We start from the raw sequence: 20,687 nt of genomic DNA, 5'->3' as shown, positions 1-20,687 counted from the left end.
ACAGGGACAAGGGATCCAGCCTCATTTGGAAGCTAAGATTTTTAAGGTTGGAAGTTAAAAGCCATTCTTGTTGTAGTTCAGGTAATTCTGAAACCACAAAACAGGCAAAAGCAAAGCAAAATCCCCATAACATGAAAACATCAGAAAGTCACAACTAATTTAATCAAAAATTAATTCAAATGCATTAATAATGCAAGAAATTTACAAATCAAATACACCACCTGCCCTAAACATGCAGGAAAGAAATGCACAGAAAAAGGTTAGACAATGCAACAAATAGAAAGTCTTCCACAGGGCAGATCACCTGAAATGTTTTAAGACCACCTCATAAAATACACATGATCACCCTTTCTGGAGAAGTGAAATTTCCTGTTATCAGCCGTTCCCTTACATCATCTACACTCTTCTGCTCAAAACAAAGTACAGCAACAAACTGTATTTTAGGCAAAAGGCAACACAAATGCTAGCCCAGCAAATAACAATCACACAGTGCCAAGTTTCAATATAATTTTGGATCAGAGGAAAACCTCGACACCAAAACAATGACATTCTAAAAATAAATGTGCTATTAAGGTGATATCCAACTGCATTTTGATGAGCAACTCCTGTGTTTCTCAAACAGGAAATTATTTTTAAACTACTGGATAAAATCTTCTCCATGTGCCAGAAATTTACCACAGACAAAACAATCAATCCTTGTAACAGAAACAAAATGAGGGTCTATATTAGATGAGAGACCGTTACAATATTCGAATCATAGATGGTCGACATCATATGATCGAATGACGGAAAGGTCGAAGGTGAAAGTCAATGGCTTTTCACGCGCAGAATGGGAAATTTTCTCTTTCTGCACTGAAGTGCGTTCTCAGAGTTGGTATATTTAAGTGGGGGGTGCAGGGGTGCTTGCCCCCCCTGCTCAGAGCGGTAAGTTTTTTTTTTTTTATTTTATTATATAGTCGAAGTTTCGAACTTCGCTCATGTGAGGTTTGAAGTTTTGAAACTTCGACTATATAATATAGACGCACAAAATGACAAACTATTTGCAAACAAATGGATAGCAGAGCCAAAGAATTACGCAGGACCCAATCCATGCTTTTGAATAGTACAAAAGATACAATAAACAAACTAACACACTTATTTCATGGGATGTAAAGATTTGACACTAAGGTGCTAATTTAAAATCATGAATGCGTTGCAAATAATTCTAAAACAGCATCCTAAGTCGCACATTAAATTCCTAACATTAACGCAACAAAGATAGAACTCTTATAGGTTCATAGGTATGTACTAGGGTATTGGCCCAAGGGCCTACATAAGCCTAGCCAACAAGGTTCCCTGGCTTACGCCACCCAAAAAAGTTATTTTCCTGTGCCACTGTCGAGCAGACACACAGAAGCAATCCCCAGGGTGCATTTCCTATTTCCCATCCACTCAAGATATTTCTTGAAGAATCCTAATAAAGAACTTTGCTTGACATAGATAGGTAGCCTGTTCCAGAGTATGGGAAGTCTCTGGGACAGGAATCTATCCCTCCAGCATGTCCTGTTTATTGTGGTGACAAGGTTTAGGTCCCTAGAGCGTGTAGCTCAGAGGGATTGGGATTCCTTTAGGTGTAGCATGTCCAACAGCTCTGGGTTTGACATTGCTTTATATGTTAGGCAGAGATCACCTTGGAGTAGGCGATATGCTACAGAGTAAAGCTGGAGTTTTTTGAGGCGGTCAGTGTAAGGCATTTGTTTGAGGCCAGTAATCCTCTTTGTGAGGTATTTCTGTGGCCTTTCCAGCTGCAGCAGATGTCTTGTGCGGTACATTCCAAAGGGGGCGTTGTACTCTATAATGGGTCTAATGAGTGTCGAGTACAGGGGAACAATGACCTCTTTTTTCCTGAATGAGAACCCATTTATGATGAGGTGTGCCACGTAGAAGGACTTCCTGACTACTGTGGTGATGTGAATATCAAAGAAGAGACTACTGTCCACCTGGGTCCCAAGGTCTCTTATCACATATTCGGTGTTAAGTAGATTGCTGCCTATGTGGTAGTTCATGTGTACAGAATTTTTACCAAAGTGGATGACGCTGCACTTTTTGGCATTGAGCTTGAGGCCATGGCTCTGACAGCAGGCATCTGTCTCAGCGAGGCCCTTCTGTAGGCTGTCCACATCATTTGGGGACTGGACTATGGCTCCTAGTTTGCAGTCATCTGCGAACTTCGTTAGCCAGAGACTTTCTGTGTTAGCCTGTACTTCAGAGAAGTAGATACCAAAGAGGAGAGGTCCCAGGATGAAACCCTGTGGTACTCCACTTGTCACTGCTTTGAGGTCAGATTTGGAGCCTGCAACATTTACAGCGTGGGTTCTGTCAGTGAGCCAGTTGGCAACCCATCTTGTGATGTAGGGATTTATACCTAGTTTAGCTAGAATGGTGGATGGTGTTGAAAGCCTTGGCGAGGTCAAGATAGGCTGTGTGAACCACCTTACCCTCCATCTATGGCTTTGGTGACTGCCTCAAAGAAGTCTATCAGGTTCAGGACACATGATCTGCCTTTCACAAACATTAACTGGGTGGGATCCAGAGTTTGGAGGTTACCAATATCTTTGTTTAGGAGTTTCATGATGATACGTTCTATGGCCTTGCAGACCAGGCTCGTCAGGCTAATAGGTCGATAGTTCCTGGGATCAGTGGTGGCTCCCCCCTTTGTGGAGTGGGATAACTGTTGCTGTGCGCCACTTAGTGGGCACAAAGCCTGATGCAAGGCTATTATTGAACAAGTGGGGAGCCAGTTCGTTCTGAAGTTCGTGTAAAACGCAGCCTGGGATGTTGTCCTGTCTCATGGATTCTGTGTTTTTTGCTTTAGAGAGTGCAGCTTTTACCTGCATAGTTGTGATTACAGGGACTCTGCATTCTTCCTGTATAGATATCGGCCCCTTAGGGGGTGAGGGGGGTACAGTTAGCACTGAACCTATCTGCCAGGATGTTGGCAATATCAGTTGGTTCTGTAATTTTCGTGCCTTTGTGCTGTAACATAGAGCAGATCTGGGTGTTGCCATCGAGATTCTTGACATAGCTATAGAATTCTTTGTGGTTGTCCTTAGAATTAGTGGCGATTTTGTTTTCATAGCTAGCTTTGGAGGATCTTATAAGGGATCTCAGCTTCTTACTGAGGCTGACCAGGGAGCTCCTCCACTCATGGGACTTTTTTTCTCTTTTGCAACAGTTTCTTCCTTCTGTTGTACAGTTTTGTTTATGGCAGGGGACAAGCAGATTGGCTACCTTTTTTTGGAGGATAGCATCTTGGTTCTGTTTGGGATAGCACGATCCATGCACTCGTGTAAGTGCTTATAGAGTGCATTTGTGTAGGCTACAGCAGTTGTAACTGTATTGTCCATCTGCATGGGTGTCATGAAGTTCACCACTTCTGTCTTAAGAAGCATGAAGTTGGCTATGGAGAAATTTTTTACCGCGGTTTCCTTAATGGGGTGGGGGGGTGGGGGCGGGATGTAGATATCAAGGGTGATTAGCTTATGGTCGGATCGGAACAATGAGGAGTTGACTTCAGGTGTGGAACTCATGTTGGTAATGACTAGGTCTAGGATATTGTTGCCCCTGGTGGGGGTGTGGATAAGTTGATCCAGGGCATTGGAGTTTATAAATTCCAGAAAGTGTTGAGCTAAGGAGTTGGTACACTAGTAGTTTTCCCAGTTAACGGTGGGGTAGTTGAAGTCGCCCATTATTAGGGTGTTTGGTTGAACCCTAACATTTTCCAGTACATCAAGAAAAGAGGAGTGGGAATCCTGGGGCATGGTGGGGGATCTGTAGCAAGCTACAATTTGGATTGCAGTTTTGCCCAGAGTTAGTTGCACTTGGATAACCTCAGATGCATTATGCTGAGCAACTAGCCTGGAGATGTGGATATCCTTAATGAATATGGACACACCTCCACCTTTGGTGTTTCGGTCCAGGTTACATGGCTGAAAAGTGTGGTATGAGTTATAGCCTGGTAGTGCAGGGGTGCTCTATGGAGCCTTGAACCAGGTCTCAGTCACTGCACAGATATCGATGTTCTCCATTTTAAGGAGTGCCTCGAGTGAGTGCATTTTGAGATTTAGACTTCTAACATTGAGTAGCATTACCCTCAGTTTTTGCTTGCCTGTTCCCGTTACGGTGGTGAATTTGTTATTTGAACCTTGCCTAAAAAAGGTTCATTCTTGAAATGAATGTTGGCCTCAATGAATGCATGCAAAGCATACACCTCCCTAAGGACTTTGTTCATCAGAAAGGGGATATCACACATTCAAGTCGTAACTCCTACAAGATCTATCAAACTGAACAACACAGTAAACATGCGTAATTCAGGTTCCCCACACTCTTGTCACAAAATACTTGGTTAAGAATATGCCACTCTTCACCAGCTTGGAAAGCAGGCTCAAAATCTTCAACAAAACACAGGATGACCCCTAAACTCAGCTGCAGTGAGGAACTGAAGAACTCCATGGAGACATGCACACTTACTAGGCAACTTCTGGCATGTTCGCATCAATCCAATCTCACAGGAGCTGCCTAGGTGCATCTCTACTTTATTACCGTCATACAACATATTCCAGTGCACCACAACAGCAACCTTCATTAAATGTAAGTCATGGATTAATGACTCACTGACATCCCAGTTATTCACCACCAGAATAAGTTTGTCTTTTCAACTTTTCCCGGTTACGGGTCGCCACAGAGGAACTCCGGTCCGCTAATGATTGGCAGTTGATTTTTATGGTGCCGAGTTGCCAGCCCGATGCACAACCTTCAGCGAAGGCACGCCCTTGACGCATGTCTTTCCGAGGCCACTCAACCGCGGGGAGGACATGCAGACTCCACACAGAAGGCACTCCAGCAGAGAATCGAACAGGAGAACCTCTTGCTGTGAGGCAACAATGCTACCGCTGTAACACCGCGGCTTTCACCTTCACCACCAGTATAAGTCAATGTCACTTATCTACCACGGCACGTGTATTAACGTGCGTTATCTACAATAAGACTTTCCATTATGGTGTTTTCCAGCACACACTTGCAGCCATCAAGTATCGATCTTCTGCTGTGCTGCAGTAGAATAACTGCAAAGGTTCACCGTTGCCAAGACGCTTCCTCTACCATGGCTGCAGCATTATCAGTACATTTCAAATTTGTGGAATGCAAAACAGAAAAAAAAGAAGTTATGTCTTACCATAACGTTCCATCCGAGTTGTTGATGATCTTCCATTCATCACTGATGGGTACGGTTCCGAACCCTCGGAACCAAGTCGACCAAATACCAAGCTAGTGTACACCAAACTCTCGAGCCACATTACTACCCACAATGCCCTTCATCCCATACCTCAGATCGAGTTTGCAGAACATATAGTAGAAACATATATTAGAAACAGAAATAAAGGCAGAGGCTATCTCTGCGCAAAAACCCTCACACACCAAAATGACCCGAAGATCAGCCAGGAGCCTTTGGCGGGGGAAGGTGGGAGGGTGTGATGAATGGAAGATCATCAACAACTCAGATGAAACGTTATGGTAAGGCATAACTTCTTTATCTGAAGTTGTTAATCTTCTTCCATTCCTCACTGATGGGACCGAGTCCCTAGCTACTACAGAATCTGGGTGGCCCTCATGGAAGAACATTCCGGAGTACCATAGAGCCAAAGGCAGCTCTTCCCCTGGAGATCAGATCCAATTTGTAATGCTTGATAAAGGTATGGGGTTTAGCCCAAGTGGTAGCTGCACAAATATCATCCATGGAAGCCTTAGCATGAAAGGTGACAGAAGCGGCCACAGCTCTGGTGGAATGAGGTTTAATGCGGCCAGGAGCTGATTCCTCCTCCAGAGAATAAACAAAGGAAATGCAATCCCTAAGCTATTTAGAAGAGGTAACCTTAGACACTGCCGATCCCATTCTAGAGCCCGCAAAGGCAACAAAAAGCTGATCTGACTTACGAAATTACTTTGTCCTGTCCAAATAAAAATGTAACTGTCTGTGGACATCCAAGGAATGGAGACAGTATTCCCCTTTTTTGGTATAATCAGGGAAAAACACAGGCAACTCAATGGACTGATTAATAGAGAATTCCAAAACTACCTTGGGTAAGAAAGTGGGATTGGTGCGAAGTGATACTCTGTCCTTATGGAAAATCAAATAAGAACTCAATGCATAATGCTTGCAGCTCTCCACCAGAACAAGGTCTTCCAGGACAGAAATTTCACATCACAGGTTGCAGCCGGCTCGAAGGGAGGTAGAGCCAAAGTTTGAAGCACCCTAAACAGATTCCATGATTCCACAGGTTGCCTAATGGGAGGTCTAGAATGAAAAATCCCCTTCAGGAAGGTCTTACACAGATGAAAAGATATAATAGGAATTCTGTCTGAACCATCATGGAAATTGGAGATGGCAGCTAGATGCACCCGAATCGTGGATGCAGAAGCCCCATTAAGGAAAAGATCGGTCAGGTATTGAAGAACCGTAGCTACTGGAACAGAGACAGGATCCAGAGACCGCTCTTGTGCCCACAAGGAAAAGAGTTTCCACTTGTCTTTATAAAGTTTTCTGGTAGAAGGTTTATGCGAGGCCAAAATAATACTTCGTACCGGAGAAGAGAGTGATTCAAGCCTGGCTACTAATGGAAGTGGAGCAACCAAGCTGTCAGTTTGAGCGTGGTCAGATTTGGAGATGACAACCCTTGGGGGTGAGAAATGAGATCCTGATGGAAGTCCAGGATCCAAGGAGGTCGGAGCAGGTGTGGCTGAAGGAAGGGAAACCAAACCTGTCGAGGCCAGAACGGAGCAATGAGAATCATTCTGCTTCTCAACAGAGTAGCTTTCCTTAAGACCAAGGGTATCAAGGGGCTAGGAGGATAAGCGTACAGGAGACCCGCAGGCTATTCGTGTCAGAGCATCTCTTGGGGACTCCCCGTGCAGAGGAAAGAGAGCAAAGTAGCTGCTGCACTTCATATTGGAGGGGGAGGCAAACAGATTGCAGCAAGGCCAGCCCCAGCAGGCTGAAAATTTCCTCCGCCACTCTTGGTTTGAGACACCACTTGTGAGGAAGGAGGATGCATCGGCTCAGCCAGTCCGCAATCACTATGGAACTCCCCAAGATGTGTGTAGCAATCAGGATATGGTTGGAAGCTATCGCCCACTGCCAAATTCTCATAGCTTCGTGGCAAAGGGGGTAAGATCTGGCACCTCCCTGCGTGTTGATGTACCAGACCACAGACATGTTGTCAGACTGGATAGCAATCAGTCCGAGAGGAAGAAGAGGATGGAGAGCTTGTATCACCAGTAACACAGCTCTGAGCTCTAGAACGTTGATATGTAAGTCGACTTCTAGAGGAGACCACATGCCTTAAACAGATTTTCCCTGAAAGTTGCCCCCCCACCCTATCAGGTAAGTGTCCGTAGTCACTGTGGTGTTGGGCTGAAGAGGTTGAAAGGGGAGATACCAAAGACTTTCATCCATTCTCATCCACCAGAGGAGATCCTGTTTGCAGAGATCGGTGAAGAGGACTAGTGCGTTCAAGCGATGATGACGATTGTGTATCCATTGAGTTTGAAGAAGCCACTGTAACAGGCGCATATGAAGCCTGGCCAATGGAACAATGTGAATGGCAGTCGCCATGGAACCCAGAGCCTGCAGAACTTCCCTTTCAGACACTTTCCTGCGGTCGAGTATCACTTGCACTTGTGTTCTCAGTCTTAAGAGCCTGTGATGAGGAAGAGATATTAGGCCAAGCTGAGTGTTGAACATAGCCCCTATGAATTCCAGTTGTTGTGTGGGCTGAAGGTTTAATTTTTCCCAAATGATAGTAAAACCCAGAGACTCCGCCATTGAGTATAGTGAAGGGCCCTGGTCAGTAGACGCTCGGTGGGGGCGGAGAGGAACCAATCATCCAGATAAGGAAACACCTGGAATCCGTGAAGTCTCAAGTGAGCTGTCACCACTGCTAGACATTTCGTGAACACTCTGGCGGCCGTCGAGAGACCGAAAGGCACGGCTCTGAATTGAAAATGACTGGCTCCCAGCCGGAAGCGCAGAAGTCTCCTGGAGCATTTGTCCATTATGATGTGGTAATACGCATCCCAGAGATCTAGAGAGCACATCCACACACCCTCCCGAAGGAATGGAAGGATGGATTGAATAGTGACCATGTGAAACTTGGTCTGTATGACGGACTCGTTCAAACGACTGAGATCCAGGATGGGCCTCCAGTCCCCCATCTTTTTTGGCACCAAAGAGAGTCTGGAGTAGAACCCTAATCCGCATTGATCTGGGGGGACCTGTTGGATGACTCCCTTTAGAAGAAGCTTCTTGATTGCGGAAGCTGTCTCCTCCCTTTGATTGGGTGGTACGTTGGGATGGGAGAATTGAGGTCTTGGAAAGGATTTGAGGGAAATGTGATAGCCTCTGGTGATAATTCTCTGCACCCATAGATCGTCGGTAATAGTGGACCAGGCTGTTTGGTGCAGAGAGAAACGCGCCCCGACTGCTTCCAGAGGAAAGCAATCAGGCAACGCTTCAGGAGCGCTGACAGAGCCTACCGGAGAAAGAATCTCTGGAGCCCTGATTCCGGTAACCCCCTCTGCCCCTAAAGGGGCATCTTTCACCGGACCCCCCTCTGCCTGAGGAGTCCTCGCCACGTGCATCACGAAAGAAAGATTCGACTTCTTGTGCCACAACTTTCCACTCCTCTGGTTCCTGGAGAAGGAACGCTTAGATTTGGAGAAGCGCAGGCCCACGGCAGACAAGGTCTTTCCATCCTGCTCGCACCTGGCCAAAGTATCCTTGACCTTAGAACCAAAGAGCGTGGAGGGCTCAATAGGGGGTTCAAAAAGGAAGACTTGAAGGAATCCGGTAGGTCAGAAATGCGCATCCAGGCATGACGTCGGACAACCATGCCAGCACCTGCTGCTCTAGCTGCTCCTTCGGTTGCTTGGGAGAGCAACCTCATGGGGGAATTCAAATCGCTTCAAGGGTGGCAAGTTGGGAAGCCACTTTGTCATGTGCACCATCCAACACTTGACCCACGAGGCTACCAGAGAGTTCGGAAATAAGGTCTCTCTGGAGTCTCGCAAAGTGTGCCAGGAAATTCAACGAACATACGGCAAAGGTTGCTGGAGCAAAAACTCGCTTCCCTAACCTGTCCACCGCCCGGGACTCCCTGTTGGGTGGATGAACAGCAGGACTCTCTTCCGCCAGGTCTTTTTTGTGGCCGCCACCACCACAGTGTCTACTGGCAAACCTTTCGACCACTGGGGTTGATCCTCTGGAGGAGAAAGTACCTTGCCTCATCTCCTGGGGATAGCTTCTACTGAATCTGGACTCTTCCACGCTCGCTGCACAAATTTGACTAACTCATCTGCAGGAGGGGTCACCCAGGAAGTAGGGGGTCGGGAGCGGAAAACTTGTAGGAATACGGATTCCTCCGGGGAAGGGGTGGAAGATTTCCAGTCACCCCACTGACACAAAATCTACAAGATATCCCCAAAGGAAACATCATCAGGGGGTGATCTAGGAGAACCTTCCCCATCATCGTAATCCGTATTCTCTGTAAGGGACTCTTCAGGTAAGTCCACGTGTTTTCTTTTGCACACCCTCTTCCGAGGGGGCTGTTTGGTGGGGATGTCCGAAAAGGCCTTGGAAAAAGGGGTGCTGGGGATCAGTGGTCCCCTAAGTGCCGGAGATGGCGGAGTTAGGGGGGGAACCAAAGGCGGAGCTGAAGGAGGAGGATTGCTAGCCGCCAGCACCCTTTCCATAATCCAGAAGGCGGGCCCACCTGAAGAGGGGTGGGAGCCCAGAACCAAAGAGGACTGAATCGGAACTGGGGTCACACCCCGCTCCAAATGACCCACCTCCGAGACTGGAGTTTGAGAAGGGTTCAGTGCAGATATAACTCTTGGATCTGACACGGGAACCGAAAGGACAGTCGGTGCCGGGGCCGGAACCAAGTATTCCACCCCCAAAGCAAGGGGTTGAGTACGGTGGGATGTTGTTTGAACTGACACCCACCAGGACTTAGATGCTTCAGGCATCATAGTAGTCGGTGCCGAAGGAAGGGGTCCCGTTGAAAGCAATGGGCAAAGGGGTCTTGGAACTGAAGGATCCCCAGAAGAAGAATATGAAGGAGTCGAAGGAGGAAAAATCCCAACACCCAGAGCGGAACAGGGTCTGGAGATTCCTCTTGTAGTCGGTACCTGATCAACGAGACGAACAATGTCTATTTCGGAAACGCTCCTGGCAGACCTAACCGATATGCCGGAAGGGGATTCAGGCCGGTCCAGAAAGGGACTGTAGGCTTGTCTGGCAAACGAGTCCACAGAAGATAAATACCTGGTCAGTGGTAAGGAACTCAACGGAGCCGAGGATTCTGATTTGAATTGCATAAACGGTAAGGTCTGCACCGAGAGGGGGCTCAGAGCCGAAGTCACAATCGGGGTTAGTAGTCAAAATCGGATCCGAGGTCATCAGAGCCGGTGTCTGTAAAGGTGAGGTCGGTGCAGAGGTGCCCAGAACCAGTCTGGTCGTAACCGAAGTAATCAGCAGTTCAGTAGTCATTGGTGCCAAGCCCGGAACAGATAATTCAGACTTCCCAGAAATTGCGCTCGGCGCCGAAATCGGTGGCACCGAGGCAGCGAGCCGATGCTCGGAGGAAGATCTACAGGCCTTAGATAGATGGGTCTTGCCCTAGTCACCGGCCAGTGAAGAGGGGTCTGAGCGGGGACGCTTCTTGTCCTTGACTGGAGGGGTTGAGACCTCTGCAGAAATAGCCTCCAAGAAGGGAGAGGAAAGAAATCCTTTCAGAATCAATTTGCTGTGCCATTCATTCAAAGTCCGTTGACTAAAACTCGCACAAATATCACATGGGGGAGTCGCAGAAAGGTGCGAAACGCCCAAACAATAAACACATTTAAAATGCAAGTTGCTGTTCGGTAATTTACCACTGCACGACGTGCAGTGTTTAAAACCTGAAGTACCCTTTTTCTCTGACATACTAGCACTCACTCAGACAAAAGGAGAGAGAGCGAGAAAGGCAAGACTACCAGCAATGAAGAAAAGTAAGGAAAGGCAAGAAAATAGCAACAATGGTAAAGGAATACCTGTGGGTAGAGAAATGCACACTTTACACAAGTCAAAACTACTTAGCTGGAGAGCTCGGTGAAAACGCTGCTATATGGCTGTGCAGCAAACGAGATCTGAGGTATGGGATGAAGGGCATTGTGGGTAGTAGCGTCGCTCAAGAGTTTGGTGTACGCTAGCTTGGTATTTGGCCGACTCGTTTCCGAAGGTTTGGAACCGTACCCATCAGTGAGGAATGGATGAAGATTAACAACTTCAGATAATAGTTTACACAGGTTCTTTGTAGAAAAAGTCGAGGAAATACATTTTCAAGGAGAAGCTGTGCTTCTCTGCATCCTCCTTTATTATATACATAAACTTATACACATAAATTAACTCCATGGTCTTTTGACATAAAGACAAGCTGTGCTACCACAAACAGCTTTACTATGAACATTTTCAGTATCTACAATTTCACTTGGCAAACATTTCATTAACAAATTCATTACCTATTTCAGCACCATTCTACTTAAATTTGACAGACTTGCTTTAATCAATCCAAATGACTCCAGTCACAACCGCCTGCAAGCTGAACAAATCTGGCACCACTCCACCAATGCTGGGAACCAATCTCACTTGAAGGAACAGATCTCCAAAACGGAGGGCTGCCAAGCCATCTCAAGAGTTCCTGTAACCAAAGTGAAAAGATCCACTAGGTTCAGGTGGTCTAACATTAAGAATCAAGTTGTGAGGTGCAACCACTGTAATGCTAGCCATGTGGGACATCCTTGGCAAGAAGCACGAGTTACCTGTAATGACACTTTAAACAGCCAAAATTACTGCCTATAGAAATACAACAGTACTGCAAGATTCTCCACCTTACTTGTAAATTATTGGCTAATCCTGAAGAAGTCACAGTAAATTGTACCGGTAACCTCCTATTTCCAATAATTTCATCCTAACTGTGCTTGCTTTAAACTTCTGAGCTTTCCATTAGCCTCCATTTAAACATGGAATCCAATGGCTGTCAAAATGCTGAACTATTCAAAAGTTGATGAAACTTTCATCCTGTTTATGAAAGTTCTTATGAAAATTAGGTATTCTGGCACTTTGCTCTATGAATCACATGAAAGCACATATGCTTAAGGGCATGTACTGTCATAGCTGGGCTCCTAGTATTCTGACAAAGTCATCAGCTCTTGCAGCCTCAGCCTAATGACACAATGCAGTTGGATGTGCAACTGATCTGGGAATGTATCCGATTTTCTCTGCACAACAAGGAGACAGCACAGGGTGTAAAGTGCAACAGAAGCAGTAACTACATACCCTAGTGGCCTCATTTTCAGACTTGCCTCTTCAGTCTTACTTGAACCTGGCAGATAACACGGACTAACAATGCTCAGGGCCACACCCCAAGCTGATATGAAAAGGAGACCAATATTCTCCTTCACCTTCTGCAGGCATCATACCTGTAAAAGCTGGAAGGAGCAGCCAATGACACCTGGGGAAAAAATCAATATATGGATGGTACTGGGATCATAGGAAGTTACTAGGCTATCGGCCCTGAAGGTCCTATAAGCCAAGAATTTAGCCCATGTTTAGACAAGTCAGCACCCAAAGCCATGTCCAGCAGGGAGACTTGCTGTCCTTCCTCACTGGCATACCCTATTCCGGAGATGAGTGCAGGTATGACTAACTACAAGGACAGAGGAGAGACCAGCTGGCCCAATGACTGGCAGAGGTCCAGGCAAGGGGGCCAGAGTTGTATAGTAAGGACACTTTTTCTTCTTTTGAATTGCACTGCTACACAAGAGATACATATATCATCATGCATTCCACTAGAGCAGCTGCCTCCTCAGCTGCTTTCTTCAGGGGGGTAGACAACACTTCTATCCTAGAAGCTGCTACCTGGTCATCAGTCCATACCTTTACCAGGCATTACAAACTAGATTTGGCTTCTAAGGCCAGAAGTGGGTTTGCTAGGTCCATTCTAGATGGCCTTATAGACCAGGAACCTCATCCTCCCTCCCAGGCTCCTACCTAAAGCTTTGGTACTCTCCCTACAGTTATGAATACTGCAACATGAGAATAGAAGGACATAGAAAAGTTGTGTAAGAACTTACCATAACCTTAGATGTCCTTTTCCATGTTGCAATATTCAGTCCCATCCTCCTACCCCCCCCTTCCTGTTTAGCCACCTGAGGGGACAATTTTCTCTCCATCTCCCAAACCTCAGCATCAGGCATATGCCTCCATGGTCTGGTCTTGCTTGCGGGTCTGAAAAGCTTCCAGGGGTACTACTGTATGCGGCAGTGCATTCTGAGGTGGATGCGTGCAGACGTCACCTTTGTGGCCAGCGTCAGTTTGTGGCTCTGGCATCGGATGTCATGTGTGCCCCTGCTCCTGAGACTTTGGTGTGCTGGCTGGATGTCCAGTGCTGCGGGCAGTGGCTTCCCTACAGTTTTGAATGCTGCAAGATGGAAGAGAAGGACATCTAAGGTTATGGTAAATTCTTTCACAACAATTTTTTTCTTCATACTTGAAATAAGTTTTTCATAAATTAATGTGATTCAGTATTATCTACCTTGGATATTTGTTAAAAAAAATTCTTAACACTGAAAATCTGACAGATTTTTGTCAATAAGTAACAGTGTAGAATGGAATTTTTAAGATTCAAAATGAGGAATGTTCCTTGTAATGAGATGCATTTGACAATTATGCACCTCTAGTGTTATGTGGTATCCAGCTCCATCAAGTCTTTTCATATGGTCTGTAAAGGAGCCATCGGAGGACATAGTCTTACTTGGACTGTAGTCCCTCTTCCATTTAGAACAGTGTACTTAACTTCTGTGGGTAGAACCTTTTAGGCTGCAAAAAATGAAGTAAGGTTAAGGGCAGGTTTGGTAGTTGAAGACCCAGGAAATATAAAGCTTTTTAATTTCCTTCACGTGAGCAGCATTCGGTTTCATCTAGAGAGAAAAAATTCTGATTGAAAGTATTTATTCAGATGGTAATCAAATTGTATTATTTCTCCAGTCACTGAGTTAGCAATCACTTCTTCTTTCGATCCTTACTTGAGAATTAGCCTTTTGCTCCCTGTAAAATAAAGGACCTCTAAATTCATGGTTTAGTGACTTTGAAGATGGTTCTTGGAAGATTCTGTTACCACTGTTAACATGACCTCAGAATTTCAGGTCCTTAGTTGTATGGAAACACATTTGGGCAGCTGCGGTGGTGTAGCTGTTAGCATTGCTACCTCACAGCAAGAGGTTCTCTGGTTCGATCCTTGGCTGGGATGCGCTCTGTGCAGGGTCTGCATGTCCTCCCTGTGGTCGCGTGGGTTTCCTACGGGTGCTCCCATTTCCTCCCACATCCCAAAGACATGCGGTAGGTGGATTGGACACTCTAAACTGGCCCTAGACATGAATGCGTGCGTGTGCCTTCTGTGGAAGGTTGGGCGTCGGGCTGGCAACTCGACACCATAAAACTCAACTGCCAATCATGAGCAGACAGGTGATCTGCTGTGGCGACCCCTAACCAGGAAAAGCCAAAAGAAGAAGTAGTTTTATGGAAACATATTTAGTACTTCAAAAGAAACCGGTACTGTTTTAGTAAGAACAGTTTTTACTGAATGAAAGTGGTGTCATGAGATGTCCTTAAATCAGTTACTCCAGTCATCTTCCTGTGTTGTTTGGGGGTAGAAACAAAGGAAAGAAAGAGATCCTCATGTTTCATGCTAACCATATTTTAAGGTGCTACCTAGAGTGAGTGTAGGAGTTCCGGAATACGTAGTTTGGCAGCTGGTGCACAGGACTGGTCTGGCGGTTGGCGCAAAGGATTAAGGAACTGTTAACGAGTTGTTTCAGGTTGTCCAGGGTTTGATTCCCTCAGTTTCCATTGTCTAACTGTGCAACTCGGCTGGGGAATCTTTATTCTCAAACATCATTCCTAAAACATGGAATAAGCTACCCACTTCCATCAGCTCCACAGTACAATTTAAAAAAAAACCCTATCTACTCACTTAGAAAACACCTGGCTTTGTTCTTGCTACCAATCTGGTTAACTCTATATACTGCACTTTCATACACACCCCACCTGATATTTTTTGGTTCTACACTTTATATACTAATTATATTTCCAGCCTATAATGCCTTCCTTCCTTATAGAGTGGATATAAAAAGTGTACACACCCATGTTAAAAATGCAAGTTTTTGTGATATAAAAAAAAAATTAGACCACAATAAATCATTTCGAAGCTTTTCCCACCTTTAATGTGACCTATAACCTGTACAATTCAATTGAAAAACAAACAAATCTGTTATCAATTAGAGAGACTCTGATTAACCCCAAATAAAGTTCAACTTTCCTAGTACGATTTTCCTGACATTTACTCAGTTGTCTGCTACAGCAAAAGCCATGGTTCGCACAGAGCTTACAAAGCATCAAAGGGATCTCACTGTCGAAAGGTATCAGTCAGGAGAAGGGTACAAAAAAATTTCCACAGCACTGGATATACCATGGAACACAGTGAAGACAGTCATCAAAAAAGAAGAAAATATGAGACAACAGTGACACTGCAAAGAACTGGAAGTCCTTCCAAAATTGATAAAAAGACAAGATGAAAACTGGTCAGGGTGGCTACCAAGAGACCTACAGCAACACATAAGGAGCTGCAGGAATTTCTGACAAGGACTGGCTGTGTACTACATGTGACAACAATGTCTCATATTCTCTATATGTCTGGACTATGGGGTAGGGCTGCAAGACAGAAGCCTTTGCTTACAGAGAAAAACATCCAGGCCCGGGTAAAATTTGCAAAACAATACATCAAGACTCCCAAAAGCATGTGGGAAAATGTGTTAGGGTCTGATGAGACCAAGGTTGAACTTTTTGGCCACAAATCCAAAAGGTACGTTTGGCGCAAAAACAATACTTCGCATCATCAGAAGAACGCCACCCCCACGGTGAAGCATGGTGGTGGCAGTATCATGCTTTGGGGTTGCTTTTCTTCACCTAGAACTGGGGCTTTACTCAAGGTGGAGGGAATTATGAACAGTTCCAAATACCACGCACTTTTGGCCCAAAACCTTCAGGTGTCTGCTAGAAAGCTGAAGATGAAGAGGAATTTCACCTTTCAACATGACAATGACCCCCAAGCATACATCCAAATCAACAAAAGAATGGCTTCACCAGAAGAAAATTAAAGTTTTGGAATGGCCCAGCCAGAGCCCAGACCTAAATCCAATAAAAAATCTGTGGGGTGACCTGAAGAGGGCAGTGCACAAGAGATGCCCTCGCTATCTGACAGATTTGGAGCGCTTTTGCAAGGAAGAGTGGGCAAATATTGCCAAGTCAAGATGTGCCATGCTGACAGACTCCTACCCAAGAAGACTGAATGCTGTAATTAAATCAAAAGGTGCTTCAACAAAGTATTAGTTTAAGGGTGTGCACACTTATGCAACCAGCTTATTGTATGGTTTTTTTATATATTTTTTCCCCTAACAGATGTGTTTTTCAATTGAATTGTACGGATTATAGGTCACATTAAAGGTGGGAAAAGTTTTGACATTATTGTGGTCTGTTTTTATATCACAAAAACCTGGCATTTTAATAGGGGTGTGTACACTTTATATCCACTGTATATACTTACTTTAGTACCTCAAATTATTTTAAGTCTTCCTCAAAAATGTTGTATTTACTCAACTATATACTAGTCGTGAGACTGTATAATGCTGTATACCACCCTTTGATGTATTCATTTGTTAAACTGCTAATGTGTTATCTCTTTTGGTTATTTATGGTGTGCAATTTGTAAATTATTTAATGGCTTGTAATGTGTTAATTTTCTTGCTGTATAATGTGTTTTATACTGCTGGAGCTTTTAACCCCGGGCCTCCACTGAAAATGGACCTGTGTCCAGTCGGAATTTCCTGGTAAACAAATGCAAAATGAAATAAATATAAACATGCATGAACTTTTATTTATTCTGAAGATCTTAGAAATAGTGAAACTTTGTTGTTGAAAACTTTTCCAGAGGTTTGTATATCAAATACCATTAGGAGCTACTTGCTGATTTACATTTTTATAGTAAAGTAAACCAGTTTTGTTGTACAAGGACATTAACTGAACTTAAAAAAATATTTAATGCTATTTGTTGCTGCTGTTGATGGTACAACTACTGCTGCATTACCATGGCCATAATATCAGTGCATCTGGTGTTTTAAGTCAAACACGTACGCTGAATAATACTTAAACAGTGCTGCCATTTATTTATTTATTTATTATTTGTTTTTAAAGTGCGTAGCTATTTTGTATAAACAAAGCTACATAGGAAACGTTGTAGAAATACCCACTGGAAATATGGCACTTCTTTGAAGCACACTACACACAATGTCAATAATCCCTTTTAAGAAGCTTTCCAGTGAGTCAGCACATGCATGTAAGTACTGAGCACGTGCAAGCAAGAGTGCCATTTTGAGTGAGTAGCCAGGGTGTGAGCATGCAAGCATGTAATCAGTCAGTTAGATAATTTAAGTTTAATGTTCCTGGCATTCATCCTGATGCCTGATGCATCTGTAGACAATAAGCAACTTAAACACCCAAGCCTCAACATCTTCATAATGTACATAAGGCCAGTGACACTTTTTACCATCAGGAAGTACATACAAAAACAACAAAAAATAAAAATACGGTTAAATGGAATTAACCGTACTTAGCAGCCTCTTAAGCTGTCAGTTACAGCTATTAACTGGTCAGTAAATATAGCTTGAGGGTTACATGTCACTTTGTTCCAGATATCCACATAGTTCTTCAGTCACGGTAAAGGAAAAGCAGTATTATAAAGACAAATAATTTTGAAGTGCTAAAAGATCTGAACCAACAGTTGTCAGTATTCAAATTACAGTAACCTCCTTCCTACAAAGCAGTATAAATCCAGCCATCCAACACCAGTCACTGAAGTCACAACAGACCTTGACACTCACTTCAGTGCTAAAATCTACAAATTACTACAATTAAAAAAATACATACACACCCTTAAGACAACCACTGCCCCTGAACACATCTGAGTACCTCAAACTCACTACAGATATAGCCTTGCATATCCTGTCTCAATTCTATTAAACTGCTCTAAGAAAAATATGTCCCTACCTCATGGAAAAAATCCTGTACAACAGGTCTCCATAAAGTTGGCTCATCAACCAAGATCACAACAGACCAACTGCCATTCTCACCCTTAACCATAATCTTGGAAAGATGTAGTTGCTCTCAGCTTACTACATATATTACTTCTCCTCTCCATCACAGCATGGTTTCAGACCCAATCACAGTACAAGCACTGCCCTCCTTAGGCACGTAGATGTAATAAAGCACAATAAAAATTCAGGTCTTCTAACCTCAGCCCTAATTCTATATCTAGCCAGGGTATTTGATATAGTCATCAAATTCAAGTAACTAAACTCTCTTCTTGGGTACTATCGCCCTCCTCACTTAACTGGTTTGTTACTTACCCAATAGGCCCGAAGCAGTAAAATGACAAGATGATTTCTCCGATTTCCTTCCTATACCCATCAAAGTCCAGCAAGGCTCTATTCTAGGATCACTAATGTTTAACGTATTCAATGATCTAAACACAGCAGCCAGAGACCACCACAGTACAATAAATACACCATTGACTGCATCCAACACTCACCCACAAATCCTTCTCCACATAACCTTACTTCAACAACTCTCAAATCCTCCAGAACCAAAATAAAAAAAAATACTATTCGCCCCTAACTCTCTCTCCTCCCAAAAACACTACTATTAATATAGTCACCCAACAAGATCAGCAATAAAGATCACAATTTCTGTGTAATCAAGCCAGTCATATGGCTGTCAAAGATAAAAAAAAATGCCAGGAATGTTTCTTTGAAATGCCTATTTCCACAAACAGCATCTTCAGTTAATCTTTTTAAAAAGCCAAGTGTTTTTCTACCAGTTTTAAATCCATCAGCTGAAGCATTTGTTAACTTGTATGAAAAAGAGGTCAGACATTCTTTATCAAATAGACATTTTCATATTTGACTTTGAGATAACAGAAAGCTTTTAAAGAACTGAGATGTCTTTTACAGATATGCCCCACTGATAAAGGGGGTGGGATAGTGGTTATGGACAGGAGCTTTATGTCAATAGGATGTTAGAGATGCTTGAAAATGGCACTCTTGCTTGCACATGCTCAGTACTTACATGCATGTGATGACTCACTAGATTGCCAGGCACCCAGTATTACTGCTGCACAAGTTAAAACACTGTCCAAAGCCAAGAATACAGCCTCTATGGGACCTGACAATATCACTGGCTGTGTTCTACATGAACTACAGTGTGAACTGGCACTTCACCTGTGTGCCCTGTTCAATCACAGCCTCATCTCAGGCTTTGTCCCTACCGAATTGGAATTTGGATATTGTTTTTGTTACGCTTGATGTAAATTCACTCTTCATAGCTATACCCAATGCTGAAGGTATAGACGGTGTTAAATCTTTTTTGACTAGGCACAGCAGTCTTTTGAATAATAATCTCTACCAATGGGGTTTGTACATTTATTTCATTTGGTGTTGGACTAACCTGAAGGCAACCCGGGGGGGGAGGGGGGTCCAAGCACTCATGGGTACTTCCTGTTAAAGGAAGCTGCTGCCCCCCCCCAATGCTTCCCCTTACTCCCCCCCCCTTTTTTTTTAAGTTGACCCTTTTTTTCCCCTGTTTGCTGGCTTACCCTCCACTTGCCAGAAATAGAACGGTAGTGGCTGAGATGGGCAACTTTTCTCATACAGCAGCAAGGTAGCTTAAAAAATATTTTGACACCCTGCATGACTTTACTACTTTCCTCCACTTTATGAAAAATGTCACTAGTTGGGATTTCATACAACACCCTTTATAGCCTGACAATGACTGCTGCTTGTCTAAGGGGCATTAAGGAGCTGCACTGGCACCCTGTGGCAGGGCTGAAGCCTCAGATAGGCCTCGCTTAATTACACCCATGGCTGCCGCATCCACATCATCATATTTACACTTGACAGTGTTATACCATTTGACTAGCTGAGTGGGCTCACACGGTTAGGTTCTCAGGTCAGCATCTGCACCAATCTTCTCTCCTTAATGGACTAAGGAGGGCTATCTGGAACTTAGCCGTGTGTGCCTGGAAACATTGCCCTGAAGGCCGGCAGAGTGGCAGACATATATGCAGTCTTGTCAAAATCCATCAAAAGTCCTATTCACTTTGTCATTTGGGAGTGTGATGAGAGCAGGAAAGTACAGTGTAAAACTTTACCACAACAGTTGATGTCTTTCCTTTCACAGCTGCAGCATTCATAACCTGTGGGATCTTCTGCATAGGATAGCCCTACAGATGGCCAGTATAACCAAGTTTTTATTTCCTGTTAAGTGTCATACGTCAGACATGCTCCCCATGTCAGCAGAGGGCATATAGGTGACATACGGATGCTCCAAATTCAGAATTGAAGTCCTTCAGGAGAACCTGAACTACATCACGAGAAAGGAGAACATGTACATCTAAGGAAAAAAAAGAAATGTCTAAGGAAAAGGGTAGAAACCCCTCAACCAGGCA

General features: G+C 44.2%; 1 protein-coding gene across 1 annotated transcript in view; it reads right to left on the bottom strand.

The window, feature by feature from the left end:
* POLR3A (RNA polymerase III subunit A) overlaps positions 1–20,687 on the bottom strand; it is a 1,593,947-nt gene that overhangs the window by 280,012 nt on the left and 1,293,248 nt on the right. The gene's annotated exons all lie outside the window — the stretch shown is intronic.

Source organism: Protopterus annectens, chromosome 14.part0 (assembly GCF_019279795.1).
Source record: "Protopterus annectens isolate FY-2018-M chromosome 14.part0, PAN1.0, whole genome shotgun sequence".
Taxonomy (NCBI): domain Eukaryota; kingdom Metazoa; phylum Chordata; order Ceratodontiformes; family Protopteridae; genus Protopterus; species Protopterus annectens.
This window is presented reverse-complemented; position numbering and strand designations above follow the sequence as displayed.